The sequence below is a fragment of the Cupressus sempervirens genome, chromosome 9 (genome assembly GCF_028749045.1).
Source record: "Cupressus sempervirens isolate cs-2001-9-10 chromosome 9, ASM2874904v1, whole genome shotgun sequence".
NCBI lineage: Eukaryota > Viridiplantae > Streptophyta > Pinopsida > Cupressales > Cupressaceae > Cupressus > Cupressus sempervirens.
The window spans coordinates 228,624,936-228,650,772 of record NC_143126.1 but is presented as its reverse complement, the minus strand read 5'-3'; positions in this window follow the sequence as shown (position 1 = coordinate 228,650,772).

Here is a 25,837-nt window from a genome sequence, read left to right as displayed (position 1 = left end):
GGCGGTGCACCCAAAATTTATTTTTTAAAAATTTTTCTCCGACCTTGCGTTCGTACGATCCGTACGACAGACCTGGAGGCTTCAAAAAATCCCCAAAATTGTCCTGTGTCAAAAAATGACAAGCTTTATATGAATCCTGACTACAAACGACCTTTCGGATCCAATGGTGATGTCCGTTTGGGCTGAAAATGCTTCAAAAATTTGCTGTAGTGTAAATTAGACGCCTTTAACAGTAAAAAATGGCTACAAAAGTCAAAAACTAACCCCAGCAACCAAAATATGACATGCAAATGCTGGATCAGCTTCCTAAGTCCATCAATGGTATGTTTGAACCTGCAAAACTGATTGAACACTCCAAATATGCAAGTTGGTTGTCAGATTTGAGATTGAAATTCCAGAGAAAAACCATTTTTGTCAAAACTTTTTTGATTCTCAGGATCATCCAAAGATGCAAGAGAAGAGCATACTTCATTTTTCAAAAACTACAATAAAGTTTATTTGCCCCTCCCGAATCTCTCAAATAAGGAAACTAAAATCTACTCTTGCACATAGAAAAGCTCTGATACCATGTTAGAATCTGAAAAGATTAATAACCTAGAAAACTAGTGCAAAGAGTAAATATCTAAACTATGAATGCAAATGATACAAAATCAAAATAGCATCATAGATTTAGTCTCCAAGAGAGTAATGCAAATGCTGGAAGCAAAATAGCATTAAGAGGACGCAAAAAAAAGAGATGCAAATACAAGCTAGGTAGCATGCTTATACAGGCTAGGAAGAGGGAGGAGGTGGCAACACCAACCAATGAGGAGCAACCATCTATTGGATTAAAGATAGAAAAGTATCTTCCCAAGATAGTTAATGGATGCTCACATGTAGGAAGGTGACACCTCACAACCATTCACCTAATAAGACATGCTTTATTAACCTAAGCGAGATTATTAAAAGTGTAGGAAAAACCTAGCAAAATAGAAAAAATAAAAAACTACACTAACACCCCCCCCATAAGCGAAGCTTAGGTGGATGTAGAAATTGGTCACGGCAATGAGGCCATGTTAGGTACCCAAGTACAATGCAAGAAGATGCAACCTCTAAAAGTGGGGAAAGAGAGAAAACCACATGGGAAAAACCCTCCCCCAAAAAGAGGTAAGAACCTAGTGAAGAACTGAAGAAGTCTCCCGCTAGGGAAATTGTCTCCTAAAACAAGAACAAGGAGTGATCATGAAGAAGCAGCATCACTGAAGCATGAAGAACCACAAAACTCTATCAAAATGCTGATCTGTAGAATCTCTATAGAAATAGAAGGCACAAACCATAAACCAAAGGAACCTCCATGGAAATAGAAGGAATGAACCATCAACCAAAGAAGCATAGAACAACAATATAACCTCCCCTTAAGGTAGGTGAGGTGACAGGCAGCTGAAAAGATGGGCCAAAAATCTCCTACAACACAGGAGCCAAACACATCGAGAGTGAGGTACAAACACAAATAAAGGCATGTGTCATCGACACTGCATGAGGAATTAGAGAAAGAGGGCCTATAAGTGAAAAAAAACTATCCCCCCCATGGCCCTTTATATAATAGTGCAATTACAATGAATCACAATGATGAAAAGGATCCCGAAACTCAAGAGTGGCACATTATCTCAGTGTGTTGCATAAAGATGCTTACAATGAATATCAACAATGATAAAAAAAAACATAAGGCTGAAACAACAGAAGGTAAAGCCCAAAATGAAGCAACTGAAGCAACAAAATCAATCTCCAGACCTGAAACAAATAGAATATCCACCAGAATGCTAAAACACAAAAGACTTAATAGGATGTGTATGGAATAGAATCTGGAACAACAACTAGTATCACTGGAGAGAGCACAGAAAGAGCTTTCCAGCGATATAAAGAAGTCCAAAATTGGAGATCGAAAGCTCAAGATATGCCTCCCAAAGTGAAAAATAGAACATCCATCTTTAACTGCCATAACAGGAAACCAAACTACATCAAAACTCAAAAACACCTATATCAACATCTCCATCTCAGAACCAGGTTTCCAACACTTCTTTCGGATCAGAAAAATACCTCCATATGCAAAAGTTATGGCCAAAAAATTGAAGGTAGGTCCAAAATGACCCTAGGAGAGGTGCAAGAAGGTGCTGATGCAGGATGATGTCATGCTGATGTCAGCAGAACAAGGCATTAAAATTGACAGCCCCTGGCTCATCACAGCAAAAATGGATGCCACGTGGTAGGGTGACGTGGCGAGTCCACGTGGCAAGGTGCCACGTGGCGCCCAGGCCACGTGTCGCCCTTGCAGTGGCTGCAAACGCTGACGAATCCGCAGACTTGGCGGAGCGGTGCTGGAGACGGGTGGAAGCAGCGAAACCCAAAGCAGCGCCGGCAGAGGTGGCCGCAGCGGCAGTGCCGGAGTGGCCCGCGAGTGGAGGACGGGAGGCGGCCAGGCTGCGGCAGCCCTGGGGTGGCGCTGTCGGCTGCAGCCACTGCGGGGTGCGCGCAGGTGGCATGGTAGTGGCCCCGTGGTGGCGTGGCGGCGGTGCACCCAAAATTTATTTTTTAAAAATTTTTCTCCGACCCTGCGTTCGTACGATCCGTACGACAGACCTGGAGGCTTCAAAAAATCCCCAAAATTGTCCTGTGTCAAAAAATGACAAGCTTTATATGAATCCTGACTACAAACGACCTTTCGGATCCAATGGTGATGTCCGTTTGGGCTGAAAATGCTTCAAAAATTTGCTGTAGTGTAAATTAGACGCCTTTAACAGTAAAAAATGGCTACAAAAGTCAAAAACTAACCCCAGCAACCAAAATATGACATGCAAATGCTGGATCAGCTTCCTAAGTCCATCAATGGTATGTTTGAACCTGCAAAACTGATTGAACACTCCAAATATGCAAGTTGGTTGTCAGATTTGAGATTGAAATTCCAGAGAAAAACCATTTTTGTCAAAACTTTTTTGATTCTCAGGATCATCCAAAGATGCAAGAGAAGAGCATACTTCATTTTTCAAAAACTACAATAAAGTTTATTTGCCCCTCCCGAATCTCTCAAATAAGGAAACTAAAATCTACTCTTGCACATAGAAAAGCTCTGATACCATGTTAGAATTTGAAAAGATTAATAACCTAGAAAACTAGTGCAAAGAGTAAATATCTAAACTATGAATGCAAATGATACAAAATCAAAATAGCATCATAGATTTAGTCTCCAAGAGAGTAATGCAAATGCTGGAAGCAAAATAGCATTAAGAGGACGCAAAAAAAAGAGATGCAAATACAAGCTAGGTAGCATGCTTATACAGGCTAGGAAGAGGGAGGAGGTGGCAACACCAACCAATGAGGAGCAACCATCTATTGGATTAAAGATAGAAAAGTATCTTCCCAAGATAGTTAATGGATGCTCACATGTAGGAAGGTGACACCTCACAACCATTCACCTAATAAGACATGCTTTATTAACCTAAGCGAGATTATTAAAAGTGTAGGAAAAACCTAGCAAAATAGAAAAAATAAAAAACTACACTAACACCCCCCCCATAAGCGAAGCTTAGGTGGATGTAGAAATTGGTCCCGGCAATGAGGCCATGTTAGGTACCCAAGTACAATGCAAGAAGATGCAACCTCTAAAAGTGGGGAAAGAGAGAAAACCACATGGGAAAAACCCTCCCCCAAAAAGAGGTAAGAACCTAGTGAAGAACTGAAGAAGTCTCCCGCTAGGGAAATTGTCTCCTAAAACAAGAACAAGGAGTGATCATGAAGAAGCAGCATCACTGAAGCATGAAGAACCACAAAACTCTATCAAAATGCTGATCTGTAGAATCTCTATAGAAATAGAAGGCACAAACCATAAACCAAAGGAACCTCCATGGAAATAGAAGGAATGAACCATCAACCAAAGAAGCATAGAACAACAATATAACCTCCCCTTAAGGTAGGTGAGGTGACAGGCAGCTGAAAAGATGGGCCAAAAATCTCCTACAACACAGGAGCCAAACACATCGAGAGTGAGGTACAAACACAAATAAAAGCATGTGTCATCGACACTGCATGAGGAATTAGAGAAAGAGGGCCTATAAGTGAAAAAAAACTATCCCCCCCATGGCCCTTTATATAATAGTGCAATTACAATGAATCACAATGATGAAAAGGATCCCGAAACTCAAGAGTGGCACTTTATCTCAGTGTGTTGCATAAAGATGCTTACAATGAATATCAACAATGATCAGAAAAAACATAAGGCTAAAACAACAGAAGGTAAAGCCCAAAACGAAGCAACTGAAGCAACAAAATCAATCTTCAGACCTGAAATAAACAGAATATCCACCAGAATGCTAAAATGAAAAAGACTAAATAGGATGTGTCTGGAATAGAATCTGGAACAACAAATAGCATCACTGGAAAGAGCACAGAAAGAGCTTTCCAGCGATATAAAGAACTCCAAAATCGGAGATCGAAAGCTCAAGATATGCCTCCCGGATTGAAAAATAGAACCTCCAGCTTTGACTGCCATAACAGGCAACCAAACTACATCAAAACTGAAAAACACCTATATCAACATCTCCATCTCAGAACCAACTTTATGACACTTCTTTCGGATTGGAAAAAGACCTCCGTATGCAAAAGTTATGGCCAAAAAACCGAAGGTAGGTCCAAAATGACCCTAGGAGAGGTGCAAGAAGGTGCTGATGCAAGATGATGTCAGAAGAACAAGTCATTAAAATTGATTGCCCCTTGCCTGTCGCAACAAAAATGGATGCCACATGGCAGGGTGACGTGGTGAGTCCATGTGGCAAGGTGCCACGTGGCGCCCAGGCCACGTGTCACCATTGCAATGGCTGTAAACGCTGACGGATCTGCAGAGCTGGCGGAGCGGTGCTAGAGACGGGCAGAGGCGGTGGAAACTAAAGCAGCACCGGTAGAGGTGGCCGCAGGGGCGGCACCGAGGTGGCCCGCAGGCGGAGGACAGGAGGCGGTCCGGCCGCAGCAGCCTTGGGGTGGCGCTGCTGGCTGCAGCCGCTATGGGCTGCGCGCAGGTGGCGCGGTGGTGGCCCCGCGGTGGCACGGTGGTGGCGCGCCCGAAATTTATTTTTCAAAAAATTTTCTCCGACCTTGTATGATTCGTACGGCAGACCTGGAGGCTCCAAAAATTCCCCAAGATTGTCTTGTGTCAAAAACTGACAAGCTTTATATGAATCCTGACTGCAAACGGCCTTTCGGATCCAATGGTGATGTCCGTTTGGGCTGAAAATGCTTCAAAAATTTGCTGTAGTGTAAATCAGACGCCTTTAATAGTAAAAAATGGCTCCAAAAATCAAAAACTGACCCCAGCAACCAAAATATGACATGCAAATGCTGGATCAACTTCCTAAGTCCATCAATGGTATGTTTGAACCTGCAAAACTGATTGAAAACTCCAAATATGCAAGTTGGTTGTCAGATTTGAGATTGAAACCCCAGAGAAAAATTGTTTTTGTCAAAACTTTTCTGATTCTCAAGATCATCCAAAGATGCAAGACAAGAGCATACTTCATTTTTCAAAAAACTACAATAAAGTTTATTTTCCCCTCCCGAATCTCTCAAATAAGGAAACTAAAATCTACTCTTGCACATAGAAAAGCTCTGATACAATGTTAGAATCTGAAAAGATTAATAACCTAGAAAACTAGTGCAAAGAGTAAATATCTAAACTATGAATGCAAATGATACAAAATCAAAATAGCATCATAGATTTAGTCTCCAAGAGAGTAATGCAAATGCTGGAAGCAAAATAGGATTAAGAGGACGCAAAAAGAAGAGATGCAAATACAAGCCAGGTAACATGCTTATATAGGCTAGGAAGAGGGAGGAGGTGGCAACACCAACCAATAAGGAGCAACCATCTATTGGACTAAAGATAGAAAAGTATCTTCCCAAGATAGCTAATGGATGCTCACATGTAGGAAGGTGACACCTCACAACCATTCACCTAATAAGACATGCTTTATTAACCTAAGCAAGATTATTAAAAGTGTAGGAAAAACCTAGCAAAATAGAAAAAATAAAAAACTACACTAACACAAGGAAACTCAAAATAGATAGATAAGACAAGAGAAAACATGTGGTCTCATTCAAATTTTCATTTTGGTATCACGTTGAGGAAGAACAGATTGGGAGGTGAGTCGGCAGTCTGGACCATCATCAGGAAGAATGGAAAACATGGCTCTACTGCAAGTCGGGTCATTGGAAGTGCTGTAATCAACCGGGTCTGTTGTAAACTCTCCATTCCTCCATGTATTTGCGTATATGTAATGTTGAAAATTATACTATGCTAACAGACTAAAATCAAACTGTTATAAATTTTGGGCTATTGTGACACATTAATATTGAGTAATGAATAAAATTACCATAGTTCCAAGTTGTGTCACTAACTAATATTGATTGAAGATCCTAACATTTTGGTATTAATATATGAAAGAGTGAGAATATCTTGTTTCAGTTCCAAGCACTTCTAGTTATGTTGCAAGTGTTTGACTAAATTCCATCAGTCTGTTGTTCTATTGTTGTTCCTTTGGGTAACAGATTATTACATATTTAATTACTTTGATTGACAAGTTAACCATGTTAGTGAACAGTTAAATATTATGATTGATTAGTTGCTTTAAGGGGTGCAAGTCATAACTTTTTAAAATTATTTGTGTATAGTATATATATTTACATTATTTTGTAGTTTCATGTATTATAATTTAACTATTATGTTGTTAAATCTTCTTTCTTAACAAGGGAGTTTGTTAGGCATTATTGTGTAATTTACTTTGATTTAGATATAAAAAATTTGGGCTTGTTTCTTTTTCATTATGTTTGTTTCATTCTATGATAATTTTATGCTCGAGTAATATGAATGCCAATTTCAGTTCTTACATCTACCCATTTTTATCTAACTATGGTTGTTTATGTTTGTTATGTCAGCCAAATCCAGGATCTCCATTGACACATCATCAAAAAATTTCTTGCTCCTTCAGGGACTTGGCCCTTTTCCAAATTTTTCAAATCTCCATAACTTCATTACAACAATTAAAAAATGATAGTATCTTCCTTCCTTATATTTTCATTTTTAGAACCTTAATATGTTATCCTACATGTCTTACATTATTTTTGTAAAGCAAACCTTGTATAGTGATAAAGATACTATTTGTCTTTTGCTCCATTGAAAATTCTCTTTTGTAATCAACAATTTACTTGTTTTATAGTTGATAGGAAGCTTAAGGAACAAGGACTTTCTCTTGTGTTGAAATGCTTATCATTTGATTTTGTTGGGACATCTTTGGATGAAAGTTCTGAAGATCTTGGCATTGTACAAGTACCAATTCTGAATTTACGAAAGAAATACTATTGTGTTTGGGAAACTCTTTTCTGTAGAATTTGATATTAATTTTAGGCAAATTGTTTGTTAGTTGGAATCTCTAGTAAATGGTCGCTCTAAATTAGTAAATTGTTTTTCTTGTATTGAACCAGATTCCTTCCTCTTGGAGGCCAATTTTGGAGGACTCATCAACTCTACAGCTATTTTTTTTACTATTATGCCATTTCAAAGCCTCCTTTGTCAAAGGAGGTATGTGCTCTTAGTATATAAGTTGTTTTATTATTGAAGTAATTTTTTTATTTGTTCTTAATTCACAATTTGATATATTTTCCAAATTTTGTGTTTACTTATTTCTTCAACTTAAGCATCTACTTGTTTACTTTTTTTAGAGTAGACCTCCACCTTGGGTGGTTGGCCTACCATATCTTTTGTGTAAAGATATAGTGGATATGTACTTCCTTCTTAAAGCTATAGCCATATAAACTTGAAAAATAGTTGGTAATCTCAAATTGATCTCAGGATTGACATTCCATCTGTTTATGATATGTTATGAAATACGTGCCACTAATGCAAAACACTATTGGAGTATATGCTTAATTTTCTATATGTGGTGCATAAGATATTGTCTAGCAAACTTCTTTGCATGTTTGGAAACTTTCAAGTGCAAGCTAAGAATCTAGTCTAGCAAATTCACAATGGATGCAACCCCAAGAAAACATAGATTCATTATTTTTTGTACATTACAAATAAAGATGCATCAAGATCCATCCTTTCCTTTTTTCAATATACACACTAGTCTTTCTTTTGCAAAATCTGCAAAATATCTTTGGCTAGGAATATCCTTATTCTATGCTTTTAATTGAGGTATAATTCTCTTAGCTTTGTTTTTTCTTTCAAATATAACAAGACTTGCTTAATATTTTAATATTTTAATTTATGAGGACCATTTTTCATTGTTCCACAAAGTTTTGGAATAAGGGACTGAGTTTCAAGGATGGGGGTTACGAGGACCATAAGTTTGGGAATCATGGTGCAAATATGATATTGCACTTGAAAAGTCAGTTAAAATAATTGTAAGAAATAACGATCCAAGTCTATTGCCAATATGAGAATGGTCTCGTCAATATTTTTTGTTAGTGATACCAATACCTCATATTTACAAAGAGTTAATAGTTATCGAAAGAGCTCATCTCTATTAGCTAATGACTCAGTGACAACACAATAGATCTAAACCTTTCACAACAGCATTTGATAACACTATGGAAAGATTCATAGCCTCAGAAATGACAACATTGACCCTATTTAGTAACTATTTCTCATCCCATAGCTTCTATTTTTCTAGTTCATGTGATATTGAATTGCCTCTAAGTGTGAAGCTTGTCTGAGGTAAGTAAACCATATGCTTGTATTCATCTTCATCTTCATTTTTTCCTTGAGATGTTTTATGTGTTGCTACAATGATGAAAACCTTCTCTCCAAATGAAAGAGTTGAGAAAGACCTATCAAAAACTAAAATAGGAAATGGGTATTGTTTTTTGCAGCAAATACATGCATTTCTAATCGCTTGAAATTGGGGATGGATGTAGAGTTGTGTTTAAGAAAAACCCACAAAGAAGAAAGTGCAAGGCCAGAAGAAGTAACCGACAACCTATTTCCTCCTAGGGCTAAAAATGTATTAGTTAAAGAGGATGCAATGCTACCCCTAATTGGACATTAAAGAATTGCCTAGTCCATAGCCCTTAAATAAACAATGTTGACCAAGTTGAGATTAGAAACCTTATTCAACATGCTTTCACTTATTTTTCTGCTTCAACTTCTACATCAACACTCACATATTGGATAGGAGCCCACAACAAATATGAAGACTATCAGTTTGTGGAGCAAGTTAATCAGTGATGAAGTGGAAAATGAAGAAGTGCCCTCTCCACAACCCTTACAACCATAATGTCAACTTCGTCAAGATTAGAAACCTTATATTAATTGGTGGCTTTGACCCTAAAAATTTTAGTTGCATCTACATCACTCATATAGTTGATGGTGCCCTATGCATAAATGTCCATTTGTTCCATGTTGTATTAAGCAATTGTTTCTTATTCAAGCCATTTAATTTGAAACCTTTTAAATCTCTGAAAAGGTAAAGTTGGAGTAGGACAATTTTTCTTCTCAAAGATATCATCTGATTGTAAAGCGTCCATTCCATTATCTATTGAACTATATATGTCTTGTTTGTTGAACAGATAATAGAATAGACACTTTACAATCAGAGGACACCTTTGAAAAGAAAAATGTTTGTGCTCCAACTTTATATTTGCAGAGATTTAGAAAGTTATAAATTAAATGGCTTGGATAAGAAGCAATTGCTTGATACAACGTAAAAAACAAATTTGACCAAACATTTTTGAAAATTTTGACCAATGCTTGTTAGTTTTCTACCAAGCGTTGGTCAAAATTTCCACCACCTAAATTTTTTTTTGACCAACCATCGATGGATTTTGACCAATGCTAAAAAAATTTGACCAAACATTGCTAGAAATTTTGACTAATGCCTATTAGTTTTCTACCAAGCATTGGTCAAAATTTTTACCAACATTGACAAATTAGGACCACCAAAAATAAAAAATATTTGACGAATTTATTGGTCAAAATTTTGACGAGAAATGCTTCTATGAACATCTTGGTCAAAATTTTGACCAACCTGGTTGGAAATTTCAACCAAAATTGGTCAAAAATTGAGCTCAAATTTACTAGTGTTAGTCACAAAGAGGGCTAAATTATCCCCTTGCTGAGATGCATCTTGTTCTTGGCCATCCATGGGGTTGGTGTCACCATCCAAATTGATTACTTGGATAGGGGAAGATGGCATGGCCATTGATTTTTCTTGTTCTTTCCATTTGTCCTTTTCTCCCTCCTTTTGCTTAACTTTCCCAATGTTTGGAAGAGAGCCACCTCCATAGGTAGGAGTGATTGGAACATTCTTCTCTAGGGGTTGGTCTCCACCTTGAAGAATCAGCTTGCATATGTTGAAGTAGTATTTGTGGTGGTTGAGTTATAGTAGTTGACTTGGTGGCTCCAGAAGATAATCCACCCATAGAACTAGTGCTTCCAGTCTTTTGCTTCCTCATATGGGTCCACTCCACCCACTTATTTGGTCTTTTTATTATTCCATACATAAGAACCTCCATATTATCTATGATGGGACCTACAAATGAGTTAGAACAAATTGGGGTGCCTTTGATCTTCATGTAGGATGTGGGATGCATGTAGGCTCCATCATCTGGAAGGTCAGAAACATCAACATAATCATTATAGAATTTAATCAAATTAATTTTTAGTGATGACCAAAATTTCTCTAAGGTTTGATATTAGTTGAGACACCCATCCAAGTAGTCTTCTATATTTAGAACATAATTTTATGCATATCCCAACTTGAATTGATCCCTTAGAAAGTTGATTAGATCATATTGAGGCATGAATATCTCATACTTTACCAATTTAATTTTTCTATCTTACATGTTCACTAGATTTTGAGCATTAGATCTGGAAGCACGTGAATATCATCCAACCACTATAGGGAAAGGAATCTCATCTATCTTCTTTACATTAGAACACAATGTGTTCACTTTAAGGATCTATCAACATAGCTCGACTAGAACCACCTTGTCTTATGGATACCTTGGAAGCCTCTTAGGAAAGTTGTTGTAAGCTCCTATCTAAAAATAAGAGAAACTCAAAACTTGGATTAATGAGGATCCAAATTGGTTGATGGTTGAAATTGCCTATGGTGAAATTTTCCTTTCAGGGCATCCTTGCAATTCCTGACATAGCCTCATTGTGAATGCATCATTTACAGCCACATACTCCTCAAAAATTCTTTGCAACTATAGGTGTGGGTAGAACTCATATAATTCAGTATGCTCATTGTAGTTTTGGATGCAAGCCAAGCCACAAGTAGTGAGCAACCAAGCTATAAATTTGATAGGATGACATGTAAAATTGCTTAAATTCTCCAGCTGAATTCAACCGTGATGTGAGGTCATCGCAAAAAATCTGCGCCAAGTAAATATGCATATCCTCAGAATATATAGCTTGGAATAGGAAGAAATGGTGCTTGATGAACTCCAAGATCTCATATTTTCCTTTTAGTCTAAGGAGAAGACCAAGGATATCCACTATGTCTCTTTACAAAATTATGCAAAACAACCACATTTCGCTCTTCTTTGAGTGAGTAGTCTTGAACCATGTGCTCTGTATGTCTTCCCATCTTCTTCTCATTGAAAATGGACACATAAGAGCTAAAATCAACATCACAATACTACTCCTTATGGGAATGTCAAACATGGACTACATTTGTGCCTTGTTGATTGAGATGAGGATAGATTAGTTAGGGAAAAAAATATGCTTTTTATCCATGTTCTATCTCTCAATACATTCCCTTCCAAGATCAAATGCATGTACTACCATTGGAAGACTAGTTGTCTCAACTAGTTTTCTCTCTTTAAGCTTTTGAGTCATTAGGTGAATAGATCTAGAATTGAGTCTTCTATGAAGATCACCCAAATCATAGAATTTGAAAGATGTGTTTGTTAGTTCTTTTAAATCACTCTCTGGGCCTATTAACTTATCATTACTAGTAGCTTTGATTGTCATTCACTATGATTGCACAAGATATAGTTCTTGATAAATAATCATTTTAATACACTTGAATAAATGAATTGTAGGCAATTTCGATAAAATAGGAATTGCCTGACGTTGGTACCACACAAAGTAAATTATGTCTGGCCAAAAATTATAATGAAAAGATTTACATTTAATTCTATGATAAATGACTATTTTAACTTTCCATTCTCTTGCACATAAAAACTTAAATTTTGGGAATATCTATTACTTTACTTTGAATAAAGTCATATTACCAAATATCACTTAACAAAACAAGTCTTTAAGTTCTATGGGGGTGAAGGAGAAACTTATCTTTTCCACAAGCCAACCTTCCTTCTATTCAGAATCTTGACATGAGGAGTAATCCTTTGTTAGCTTCCGCACTTCAAGACTCTCAGAGTCACATTCTCACTACTGACTTTTCTAAAAGTGTCTTTCAAGAATCTCTAAAGAATATTCATACTTTAAAGTTGCTTTTGTTTCTATTACCAAAGCCTTTAGATAAGTAACCTTTTTCATTACCTTGGCATAGAAACCCCTTTCTTAGCAACACTTCCCTAACTAGAGTACAACTAACAATACTTTAACCTTAACCTCAATCTAATGGCTTTAAAGCTAGGTCTCGACCATGCCTCACTGATGAAAAGCTCACAAAAATTATTTCAACATTGTGCCTTTGCTTCTTGTATGTAAATCCTTGGGTGTCTCACAAATCATTGTGGCCTCGAATGCTAAACAAAACATGTTCACTTCCATTAGTCAATAGTGGAAAACTCATAGATCTAGTCTTTTCCTTCTAAATGTAGAATCTGCCTCTACAACATGAATGAGATTTTTCTTAGCATTGGTTCTCTTCCTCATGGATCTTTCAATCATGACATATGAGTATGCACAACTTGTTAATCATTTTGATGGCTTCATTCTTTAGATACACACTTAATTTTGTCTGTTGAAGGAAAGACTAGCTCAATTGCTTGGAATCTATAAGAAAATGAATAATGGGGAAAGATAGGAAATGGTAGAACATGGATAACTTACTTCTCATTGAGTTGATGAAAGAACACATCCCAACCATACCTAGATTACCTAGAGTCTATGCACATTAGAAAAACGAAAACATAGCATAGAAGAAAAAGATATAGGTAATGCAAGGGAGATCTAGAAGCAAAGAAAGTGAGAGACTTGGGGAAGATGAGAAGTAAGTAACCTAAAAGATACTTAGACATCACCCTGAAAAAAAACTCAATTATATACCAATAATTTCAGGCTTTTAAGGGTAAGACTAAAACTTGGCAACAACTCTCCAATGCTAGTCAGTTGACAATTAACAAATCTATTCCTACTACACTACACTCATCTAAAATATTATTCCTTGCTTACCATTAAAAGATAAATTTAATCTTGAGGGAAAAATCAAATCCTTAATCTAGCAAGGAAACTCCCAACAAAAGAAGCTCATCCTCATTAAATGGGATAACATCTATAAACCTATTTGGAATGGAGGTGTAGGTATTAGAAAGCTCACATGGAAACATAAATCCTTTGGAGCCAAACTACTATGGAGACTAAACAAGGAGTAAAATAAGAAGTGTACCAAATTTAGTTTCCACAAATATCCATCTCCAAGTGATCCCTTGAGTATATTGAGAACAAAATCCTCCCCCAGAGGCTCTCAAGTTCGGAACTTAATGATAGATAAAAATCCCTTGATTGTGAATAATTTGTCATTACACTTCATTTTAATTCCATATGCACATTGAATAAGAAAAATATGTTGAATGACCAAAGAAGTGTAATGACCCCTACCAATAGGCCACTAAAAGCCTCTAATGCTAAACTGAGAAATTTTGTGAAACACTTCACATACAAGGGTAATATGACTTATATAGTATTTTAGTTTGCTTTAATGAATCTTTCTTCAATGAGAATTTTTTGCAAGAAGACTCAAAATTGACTAAATAATGACCTAACATGAATGTGCAACTTATTTTGACAATATTCAATGCAAATATATAACTAAGACTACTTGCAATATGTTGGTACAGAAAATAGTAATTATAAAAAACACTTTGGATGCAACCTATGGTGGTGTTAATGCACTTATAGCCAAGTGGAATTAATACAAACACTTGGTATGCAAAATTATAACATTATTTATGCCAAAAAGAGAACCTATAGTCAATATTTGACATTTTGTCAAACAATTGGCATGGAAACTAATAAGCTGATCATGAATGATAAACACATATTCAATTAGAACTATATCAGACCAGCAACTTATGTCTCCTTTATTGCACATATCAACTACAATGGTAGTATGAAATGCCCAAGACTCTTGGCTTACATCCGCAAGAATAATGCTTAAATTTGATACAAACTTTCACCTACAGCCTTACCTTCAAATATCCATCTAAATGATAAGAAAAATGCATGAAATATCCAAAGGAACCTAATTGTAGATGGTTATAATAATTTTTATTAATGTTTCCTTTTCACTTTTCTTTTTCGGATCTACTTTTTCGCTTTGATTTTTTGGATCTGGTATTTTTAGACTGCTTTTTCAGATCTACTTTTTCAGACTACTTTTTTGGATCTTTTTTTTTTTTTCTCTTGCAACCAAACACTCAAACCCTCAAGTAAGTCTGAGTATACAAATTAAGCTCACCTTGAAATGGCTGAGTGCCACTTCCAAAGGGAAACCCTTCAGAGGATCTTTCACCTCCTCTGTTATGCAATCACTTGGGAGGTATCATTCCCAATGATTAAGCTGAATACTTGTAGACATTCAAACTCCACAGATGCTCAAGTAGACACAATAAAGAAAATAAACTTGGATGATAGACAATGAGCCCTCCATGCCTATATATTCTTTTTCTCCACTTTCTCTAGAAACTTCTAGACCATTATTTTATTTTATCTATTAAGTGACTTTATAAAATATTTTATAATTCAAGTCACTTTATTAAATTAATTAAATATAAAATTATCTTTTAATATTTATTTATTTGATAACTTTATAAATAATTAACTTAATACCACTTATTTAATTAATTAAAATAATTAATTAGTCATCCTCATAAAATATTCATTATTTTAGACAACTTAATTAATTAAATTAATTAATTCAAATTACCTCCAAAATTGGGAAATGACAATTCACCTTTCTTGAAATTGCTTGTCCCCAAGCAATGGCTGAACAATAAACCAATCAATCCACCTAGATCCCAAATGTAGTCATGAACTATACTATTGTCAATCAATGCAGGCTCTTAGAATATCCTCTGCAATATAGCCAAGAAGAATCCATGAATGAAGGGTGAATCATTGCTCAATTAAACTTCAAATCCACTACTGCCATAGTCAGAAACCCAACAGACACGAACTCTGAAAATATCAAAACCCAAGTAGAGTGGACATCCCAAATTGCCAACATAGTAAATACCATCAACGCATCCCACTGACCTATGCAATATGTACAATCCAACTCTATCACAATGATGAACACTCCCGAATGAAACTACACCAAGTAAAGAGAATCCACATACTATACACCTACTGCAATCAACACAACTTTCCAAATCACCTGCCACTATCTCATAACCATAACTCCCATGCACCACTGATGGTGAGTATACATCACAAGATAAACAACAAGAAATAGAACCCAAACAAAGTTGGCCTACCATTGACTCGTCAACACATGGATAAAATGCAAACTGATGAACATACCCTGTAGTACAATGTTGATTAAAAGAACCAACCTCAGGCGACAGCTCACCATGCACAGGTGATGTAACCCACTGCAACTGATCACCAGCTAATTTAGAAGATGACATAGCCAAAGAAGTAGAATCAATAACAAATGCAAAAGCATCACTCCCAAAATCTTGCTCTAAGTCATGTACTATCAAGCTATCAACCACAAAACCTATTACCATGTCATGCCCATCGCAACTCTCATCTTATGGTGTCAAACCATCCCATAACTGATGACGAGCACTAGGAACCAAAGTACATCTCTGTATCATCATCTCATTAACATAGTCATCAAAGGTAAATTGATGAGCATACCTCACATTGTAATGCTGATAGAATGCACCAATCCCAATCAATGGCTTAGACTGCAATCTAGATGAAACTAGTTACAACTAATCATTAACCAAGCCTAAACTAACTACTACCTCCAAAGACACCACCAAAGGAGTAGAATCACTAGTAGGAACCATGCTAACTGCCAGCTCACCAACATCACACATGCTCTTTGATAGAACATTACTAGTCTCCATGCCATCCATAGTAGAGACCACCACCATGTCAGGCATACCACAATATTCTACTACAACACCCAATTCAATTGAACCTAAACCCTATGGAAGAGAACCTGATATGCCAATACTAGTATTAAAGATGGATGCATCCCCATCTCCACTGTCTCTGAAAATCTCAACCATGGACATCCTCAAATCACCAGACATCACAACTTGTGACTGTATGGAATTTGGTAAAGACTGTAGTTGCTCTAACTCCATGGTCACCTCTGTTAGATTGTGGTGACTGATCAGGAAAGTACTGTACATAATTCATAAATAGTGGGGCTTGGGGCATCGCCCCGAATTTTTTTTTTGGGTAGTAGCCAACATGGTAGCTGACATATGGCCAACATGTTATAACCCTAGAGTGGTTTAATACTTGTATAAAAGGGCTTAGGGTTGGGTATTTTTCATAATGTTGTGATACAAAATTGGTTCTTGCGGCGGTATTGAGTTGTAAGGGATTACAGATTGTAATCAGGTTGTAATCACTGGATTGTAATAAGATTGGACTTGTTGTTTGGTGGATGTAGCCCAACGATTGGGTGAACCACATTAAATCTTGGTGCCTTGTGTTCATTTCTGTGTGTTCTATTATTTTCTATTATTGGTTATATTTGCATGTATTTTTTATTTCTGTCCGTGGTTTATCCTAACAAGTGGTATCAGAGAAAGGTTGTCTTTCAGTTACCCTCTGCAGGAAAGTCTCACGGTTAAGTGGGAGTCTCACAGTTGAGTGGGTGCGATGGCAGATGAGGGTAAGTTGAGGGTTGATAGGTTTAATTGGCAGAACTTCCAGTTATGGAAGATGCAAATGTAAGACTATTTATATCAAAAGGATTTATGGAAGCCGTTGGAAGGAAAAGCCAAGAATCAGGGAACTATGTCAGAGGTTGAATGGGATCTTTTGGATAGAAAGGCACTTAGAAGCATTCGGTTATGCTTGGCACCATCGATGGCATTTAATATTACAAAAGCAAAGACGATAGAAGATTTGATGAAAACCCTAGCGACACTATATGAAAAGCCCTGCACTTCAAATAAGGTATTTCTCATGAAGCGTTTATTTAATATGAAAATGGTAGAAGGTGGATCTATTGCAGATTATTTAAATGAGTTTAATACTATTACTATTCAATTATCTTCTATGGGTATCAATTTTGATGAAGAAATTAGGGCTCTCTTGATTTTGTGTTCTTTTCCTAAAAGCTGGAATGGCTTGGTAATGGCGGTGAGTAATTCTGTTCTTGGATCTAGTACCCTAAAATATGATGATGTGATCAGTGTTATTTTAAGTGAGGAAACTTGTAGAAAATCCTCAGGTGGATCTACATCAGGAAGTGCTTTAAATGCACAAAGTAGGGGTAGAATGACTGAAAGAGAAAGTAACTCTGGAAATCGTGGGAAATCAAGAGGAAAGTCAAAGGGGAGGAGGTCTCAATCGAGAGGACCAAATGATTGCTGGTACTGTGGGAAACCAAGGCACAAAAAGAAAGATTGCTGGAATCGAAAGAAAAATGAAGGAGATAAATCAGATGGAGACAAGGAGGCAAATGTGGTAAGTAACAAATCCGAAGAGGATTCTTTGCTTCTATCTTTAGAGAGTGTTGATGATTCATGGGTTTTAGATTTTGGTGCTTCATTTCACGCTACACCTCATAGAGGTTATTTCATTGATTATGTCCAAGGGGATTTTGGGCTTGTTTATTTGGGGGATAATGAACCCTGTCAGATTGTTGGAAAGGGAAAAATTAAGATTAAGTTGCAAAATGGGAATCATTGGCTACTACATGAGGTAAGACATGTTCCAAAACTAAGTAGAAATTTAATTTCAGTAGGGCAACTCAGTGATGAGGGTTGTGTAGTTACTTTTAATGATAAAAATTGGAAGGTTTCAAAAGGTTCCCTTGTAGTAGCAAAAGGTGTGAAAGTAGGCACCTTATATCTTTGTACAGGTCATATTGTTCCTTCTACTTTGACTGTTTTAGAGAAAAGTGAATGATAGAAGTCACCATGAGCTGCTAAGTAAGCTCACTCACCTCATCTTGCTTGACCAACAATGTGTCATATGTTGTACTTCCCCACTCCATAAGATAATCTTTGTTGGCTACCAACTGCATATAATTCTGTCTCAAAATCTAGATAGCCTCCCATAAAGAGTGGATCTTTGTCAAGGAAGGATAACTGCCTCCCTGCTCATCACTAGTAGGAGAACCCCATCCATAAACTACTAACAATTGATGAGCAGCATTAAAATGCTGGCAAGTGATAGTAATATCTTGCTCACTAACTCTCAGCTAAGTAGAGACATGATGGCACTGGCTCGACTATTTCCTACAATCCTCCTGTGATGCACTATCTAAAGGAGTATCCTCAAAGTTACTGGTCTCTAGAGTATTACCATCCATATCCTACAAATCAACTCCAGAGCTCATATCAACATTAAAAGTATCAAAAACTGTACCACCACTATCCAACTCCTTTGTACCAAAAGAAATTGCCAAGGAAACTAAGTCCTCAAAGTTGCCCACTACATCCTCTTCGATGTCATCAATGCCGATATGATCCTAGGACTCATCTGTACATACCACCAAATATGAAAGATCACCAACACATTCTAGCAAGAATGGTCAACTAGATATATGAACAAAGTGTTGGAAATATTCAGGACTAACAAGGTTACTGAGAGGGGAGGGGTGAATCAGTAAGCTTTAAAATTTAAACCAATTCAGCATAATAACAAATTCACCATTCATTCATCTACTTTACTGTATGCATGAAAAGATTAACACACTGATTTGGTGACCCAGAAACCTTCCAAATTGAAAGTAAAACTGGGGTGGGGATGATGCCCACGAAACTTCAATACTTCAGTATAAAGTTGGCCGGTTAAGGCTTACAGTGATCACTTCTGGTGATCTGCCCTGTTAGGAGCAAGTAGGACTGCTAGATCCACCTTGTTAGAGGATTTACAAACATACAATGAAGTATGCACTCTGTTAGGAGATTTACAAAAGAGTGTTAAGTCTACCTGGTAAAGGGATTTACAAAATTGATTCACCTGTTAGGATGAAGCAGTGGATCTGCTTGCAACTGGTTTGCTAATTAGATCTTATGTACTAATCACCTGATGTGATGGATATATCTTTGCTGCTCCTTGATAAACTTGTTGAATACTCCGCTGTTGATTCTCTTTTCAATTCGCTCTTACTTCACTATTACTTCTCTTCATCATTTTTTAAAAAATTATTATCATATTTGCAAATGGCACAATACATTACATATATATACCATTCCAATATTTACAGCAACAAGTTCGGCCAAACACAAGTCGACAAAACATTACTGAGTCAGCCAGATAGTAGAAAACTCAGGTTCCTAAAACTCACTCGGTGACCTTCTAACACTCGACATCCACTACATTACACAGCATCGTCATGCACTCGATAGAGGTAGGGGCTCGGTCCATACTGATCACTCTGAGTAGCTTGGAACTTGGTAACCATTGGTGACTCAATAAATATTGTGTCACTCGGTAGAAACTAACTCCTTCGATTCACTTGGTAAGCACTGAATACTTCTTTTACCTGTCTGTCTTGGTAATCACTGAAACCTTTATTTACCTTCCTGACTCGGTAAATACTAAATCCTTCGTTTACCTTCCTGACTCGGTAAACATTAAATCCTTCGTTTACTTTTTTGACTCGGTAAACATAAAAACCTTCGTTTACCTTCTTGACTTGGTAAACACTAAAACATTTGTTTGCCTTCCTGACTCGGTAAACACTGCTGAACATAATTGGTAACCAACAAATGCTCGGTATGAACTGTAAATTGAGTGATGAACTTGGTAAGCATTCAGAATCAAATAAGTTTTGTAACTAATGACAAATGTATCATTATTCCAACAATCTCCCCCTTTGGCATTAGTGACAAAAACACTTATGAGCCAAAATTTAGATACAAGATCTAACAAAACTGATTTGATTCTGCTATGCTAAACATACATGGGCTACCTTACATATAACTCCCCCATACAATATACACAAGGTTTTTACATGAGTTATATGACTTTATTCTTTATTACTTTATTACCTTCTCCCCTTTTCTGTCTGATTTTCTTCTATATATTACTTTCTCCCCCTTTTTGACAATAATGCCAAAGAATAAAAAATGTATTTACATGGAGACACCAAAATGTGTGATAAACTCAGAATGTACCTGAAGAATTAGTTGCAGAGTTTTATCCCAATTGTCTTGCAGGATTTTACATGTGGAGAGAGCTACTTGAACTTCTGCAGAAAGCTCAATCACATGGTCTGCAACAGAGAAATTATTGTCATGAATCAATGTTTTTGAATATGCAATGTGTTTCTACATTGTGTTCATGATAGGAAGGATTATATTCTGGATGTCAATCAGTGTAGACCTGATCCTTGCTTCCTCTCTCAGCAATTCTGCCTATTTCTCTAACAAAAATTTGATTCTCTGATGATGGGATGAACTTGCACTGTGGTCAGATTGCAGCATTTGAGCACTGACCTTCATATCTGCATCAATTTTATTCAACTTTTCTTTTACTTCCTTTGTATACTTGGTAACATCACAAAGTTTTGCAAAAAGTGAGGTTACATTATTAAAAGAATTTTCAATGTTAGACAAAATTGAGGTTAATTCAACCTGTTTTAATGCAATATGCTGAGCAATGTGCTCAAGCACCTTATTGTCAAATTTCTTCTCTGCCTTTTCAATCAATTTTTCTTGGTCGGAGGTATCCTTATTGAATTTATTCACCGCTTCTTCTAGTTGTAACAAAATGTGTTGAGATGAATCCACATCAACACCTATAGCTTCAGTTATTATGTTTTTAACACTTTCAATAATGCTATACTCCTGGTCTCTTTCATGCCTGAGCTGTTTTTGCCTAGCCTTTTGCTCTAATAGCTGACTGATCATTCTCATTTCATCAACTAATGCAGTATTTAGATCTATCTTAAGAATGACAATGTCCTTATCCAGATCTATTTCTTCATCTACTGCCTTACTGGAAAACATGTATCTCTTTGGTTTTTCTACAGTGACTGCACCTTTGCCCTTTGAAATTGAAACAATAGTTGATGATGCTGGACTGGCTGTCAAAACTAGAATGGGACCAACTAAAGGTAAACTAAGAGAAGTACTGGCTGTATCAAAACTTGATGTACTTCCCAAAAATGATGTAGTACTCAAAATGATGTACATACTAGTATATTTACAGTTGGAGAATTGACTGGAGCAAAAATTGGGGCCAATGTGGCTAAGGAAGATAAAATTGGTAAGAAACTGGGAACACTTACTGTACAAGCTGCAGGTGGAAGAGATATACTCGGTGAAGTAGCTGCTGCAGTGGATGACTCAGTGGCTGATGATGTGCTTGGAAGCTCAGTAACTAAAGAAGTGACTGCCAGCTCGGTAGATGAAGTGCTTGGCACTTGTATTGCAGAAACCTAGAGCTGAGAGGAGACTGGAGGAATTTAAGCAATGGATGTCTCTGTTGTGCTCACAATCTTGCTTGAAGATCCTATCTCCATAGTAGATTTTATAGTCTTTCGTGGAGAGTGAGGAAGGTAGCCAATGACATCAACTGCAATTTTTACTGGATCTTCTTCCTCCATTTCTATTTCAGCTTCTTCTTCCTCAATTTCTTTTCTAGCTTCTTCTTCAACTTCTAACATTATTGAATGGAGATCCCCTAGAATATCTTCAATATCATCATCATCATTATCATCACTGTTGTCATTTTCCATGATTTCAACAATATCCTCATTGGGTTTTTGTAGATGATAGATGTTTTTCCACATGTTTGTAGCATCATTTACCACATGCTCAATATCTTTGACAAGTATCAAACAAGTGTGGAATCTAATCATCATATTACCTTCATGATCTTTCAGTGATTTCTTCACTTCAGCATTAGAGAGATTTGGCAAGAGATTCCTTAGGGTCTGCTCATAAATGTCTTTGACAGTTTTGGTTGTAGCTTCCCATCTTGGTTGCAATCTTTCCAATAGCTCTTTGGAGATCTGAGAGGCTATCTGGTCCAGGGAGTATTTCCATTTTCCCATTTTGTTCAGTACCAGATCCTCAATCTGCATTTTCTCCTATTCTGTTCTGGTTTCGAACTTTAATGCTTTGAATTTTGTGAAGCTACCTCCTTCATCTAATTGCTTTAGTCTTGCTTCAAAGGTGAGTGGAGGCTTAACAAATACAGGTTCCTTCTTTCCCTGTCTTGTTCTCCTGGAGAATACTGCAATGGTTTTCTTTGTAGGTTTTGTGACAGTCACCTTACCTTTCTTTCGTTGAGGCTCTTCTTCTTCTTCTTCCTTTTCTTCATCTCCTCCTCTCCCTTCTGTTATCATGAGAGGTCCAGTATAAGCTTTTAGCTTTTCTATCTTTCTCCTGCCTTTAGAGATTGCTTGAGGAAGCTTGATTTCAAGCTCTATTCTAACCTTAGCCTCTTCATAGGTTCCAAATGCAGGCAACTTGGGATTCACTGATTCATTTACTAGTGCCTCAATGATGTCTCTTGCATCATCAATATTTAGTTCATAGGGCAATGGTTTTACCCATGCCACTTGGGGTTTGACTGCCTAGATGTAGACTCTGTCACAGTCAACCATGAAACAGATATCATCCTTATACTCTTCAACAAGTTTTGGAGGTATCCTGAACCTGTTGTTCATCCTTTCTTTGAAATCTTCAAAATAATTATCCATTACCTTATCAAAATTCATACCCATTTCTACTATGAATTCGTTTGTTTGATACAAAATTGGAATATCTTTCCTCCATACAATTGCACCCTTAGATGGAAAGAATTTATGTACATAGAAAAATAAACAAACTAGCAAAGAACCAAATTTACAAGGGTTTGTCTTTGCAGTCCTTATGCTATCCATGTTTTTATTGAATTGTTTTAATAGCACATCAGCTAGGTCAAACTCCATATTTTTCTTTACAATCTTACATGCCAAATCTACAGCCTCACAGGGTACACTAATTAGCCTGCTGGAACTATACAGTTTGTATGCAATAACACAAATACCAAATTTCAGTTCTATATCTGAAACATTATTGAGCTTTAATCCTCTTCCATCCCATTCGGCTTGGGTTAATTTCTGGAGGTCATCTTGACCTAGGGTTTTGGTGGTTTTGGCTTTGGTCAACATTGGTAAGCCCATGATCTTCTGGATCATCTTCTTTGTTATGAGGATGGGTTGTTCTAACCACAATTGTCCATTATGCACACGGCTTAAGATATACCTCACCCATTTCACTTGGAAACTCCTTGGTAGATGCGGGATATGGGTTAAGCCTTTGGTTTCCAAATGTTTGAACTCAAGTTTTAGGGTTCCATCCATGCATAACTCAGCTAGGGTACTATCCATATCTAGTGTCCCTATTTCTTGCACAGTACACTTGAAATGAGTATGAATATCATTGATTAGAAGTACCTTTGGAGGGATCTGTGATTGAGCTCCATGCGGGTCGAGTGATTCAGCGATGGTAGGAACAATTTTGAAATTGGGCGCCTCCCATTCGACTCCCTTCACAAGCATTTTAGAACCTCTCTTTGCCTTACTACCACTGGTGCTTGTGGATGCCATTGCTACTCGGTGAGAGAACGATTTTGTAACACAATTTCTTTGCTGGAAAAATCACTTCAAATCACTTGAACTCGCTTGGATGGGCTTGAAAATATATTTTCTCTGTGAACTCTGAATTCGTGGTGAAGAATGAGATCAAATTCTGCCTTTTTGATCGAAATCCTGTCATTAATGCTCGGGTACGAAGGTAGCTAAGAATTAGGGTTTTATAAATAGTCATCTACTCACTCAGTAAACCTTTCAGCTTGGTGAACACAAAAAACCTCTCTTATCTTCCCGACCAAGCTCGGTAAAGTCTGAAAATCAACCTTACTCGGTAGATGCAACACTGTGAATTATGGCTTGTATCTGCAATACTGATTTATCATTTCCACTCCTTCTTTCTGGAACTACTTAGGATATGGCTTGAAGATGTAGTCCCTTATCCTTCTTGATAAGTCTTAATTAGATATGGTGGAGTCACTCATTTCTAGAGTGACATTTCCATCATTTGAATTTTCTTGCTCGACAGACTTAGGAATCCATTGTTGTTTCATTTGCTTTTGAATATTATCAGCTCTAGTTTTCTTTTCATCTTCAACATTTCCTATATTCATGCAATTCTTGGCTATATGAACAAGTTCAGTACAAGTATAGCATCTTATGGTTGTATCTTTCTTCCTTAGGTGATGCCTTCTATAGTTTGTTCCTATGTGTCCATATTCTCCACAATAGTGACATCTACACCAAGTATTGTAATCCCAACCAAATATTGCTTTGACAATTTGTTCTGCTGGATTGAGTGATTTTGATCTACATTTAGATGCCTTATTTCCTTCTTTCTTGCATTTGTGACACTTGCCTTCAAACTTTGGTTTCTCCTTGCATTCATTGGCTTTGTGACCATGCTAATTGCAATTGAAACACTTGCCATTGAATTTACTTTTTCCACTACTCCAACATTTGTTAGATGTATGACCTATCTTGCCACAATGATTACAAGTGGGTCTTTGATTCCTTTGAGTACCTTGTTCAGACAATTCACCTTCTTCCTTGTATCCAAGACCAGCTTTACCTTTTTGCTTATAGAAATTCTGCTCATTTTGCTGATTTAATTGATTCATGTCTGCTTGAGATTTCATCATCATTTCATTGATTTGTTTTTCAATTTTTAGATCATTTTCCAAGCTTTCATTGGTTTGTCTTTCAGTTCTTAAGTCATTCTGTAGACTTTCATTTTGTGCTCTGAGAATCCTGATTTCTTCATTTGCATTGGATAGTTGATCTACTAGATCTTCATGTTGAAGGGATTGATTTTGAGTTTCATGACTTCTATCTTCCAATTCTTCTTGTGCTTTGTTTCTTTGTTCCAAAACTTCACATAGCCTGATTGACTGTATTTCTTGCTCTCTTTTAAGCTTTCTTACCTCTTCTTGCAGAGATCCATTCTTTTCTAAAAGTTTTTTGATTGCTTTGTCAGCTTCTTCTGAATTACTTGATGGTAACAAATCTTCAATCCTTTCTTCAACATAAAAATGGTCATTTATTTGTCTTGCAAGTTCCTTTCTTCTTTTTAGGGATTGAGAAAGATGTTCCTTTGCTTCTTTGAGTTGAACCATGGCCATCTCCAAATCTAGCTTCTCATTCTCAATGGTTTTGTCAAGTCTGAATATCTCCATTGTCCTTGATCTTTGCTCAAGCTGTCAAGCTCTGTCCTGAGAACCACAAAGCTCTGATACCAATTGTTGGAAATATTCAGGACTAACAAGGTTACTGAGAGGGGAGGGGTGAATCAGTAAGCTTTAAAATTTAAACCAATTCAGCATAATAAAAAAATTCATCATTCATTCATCTACTTTACTGTATGCATGAAAAGATTAACACACTGATTTGGT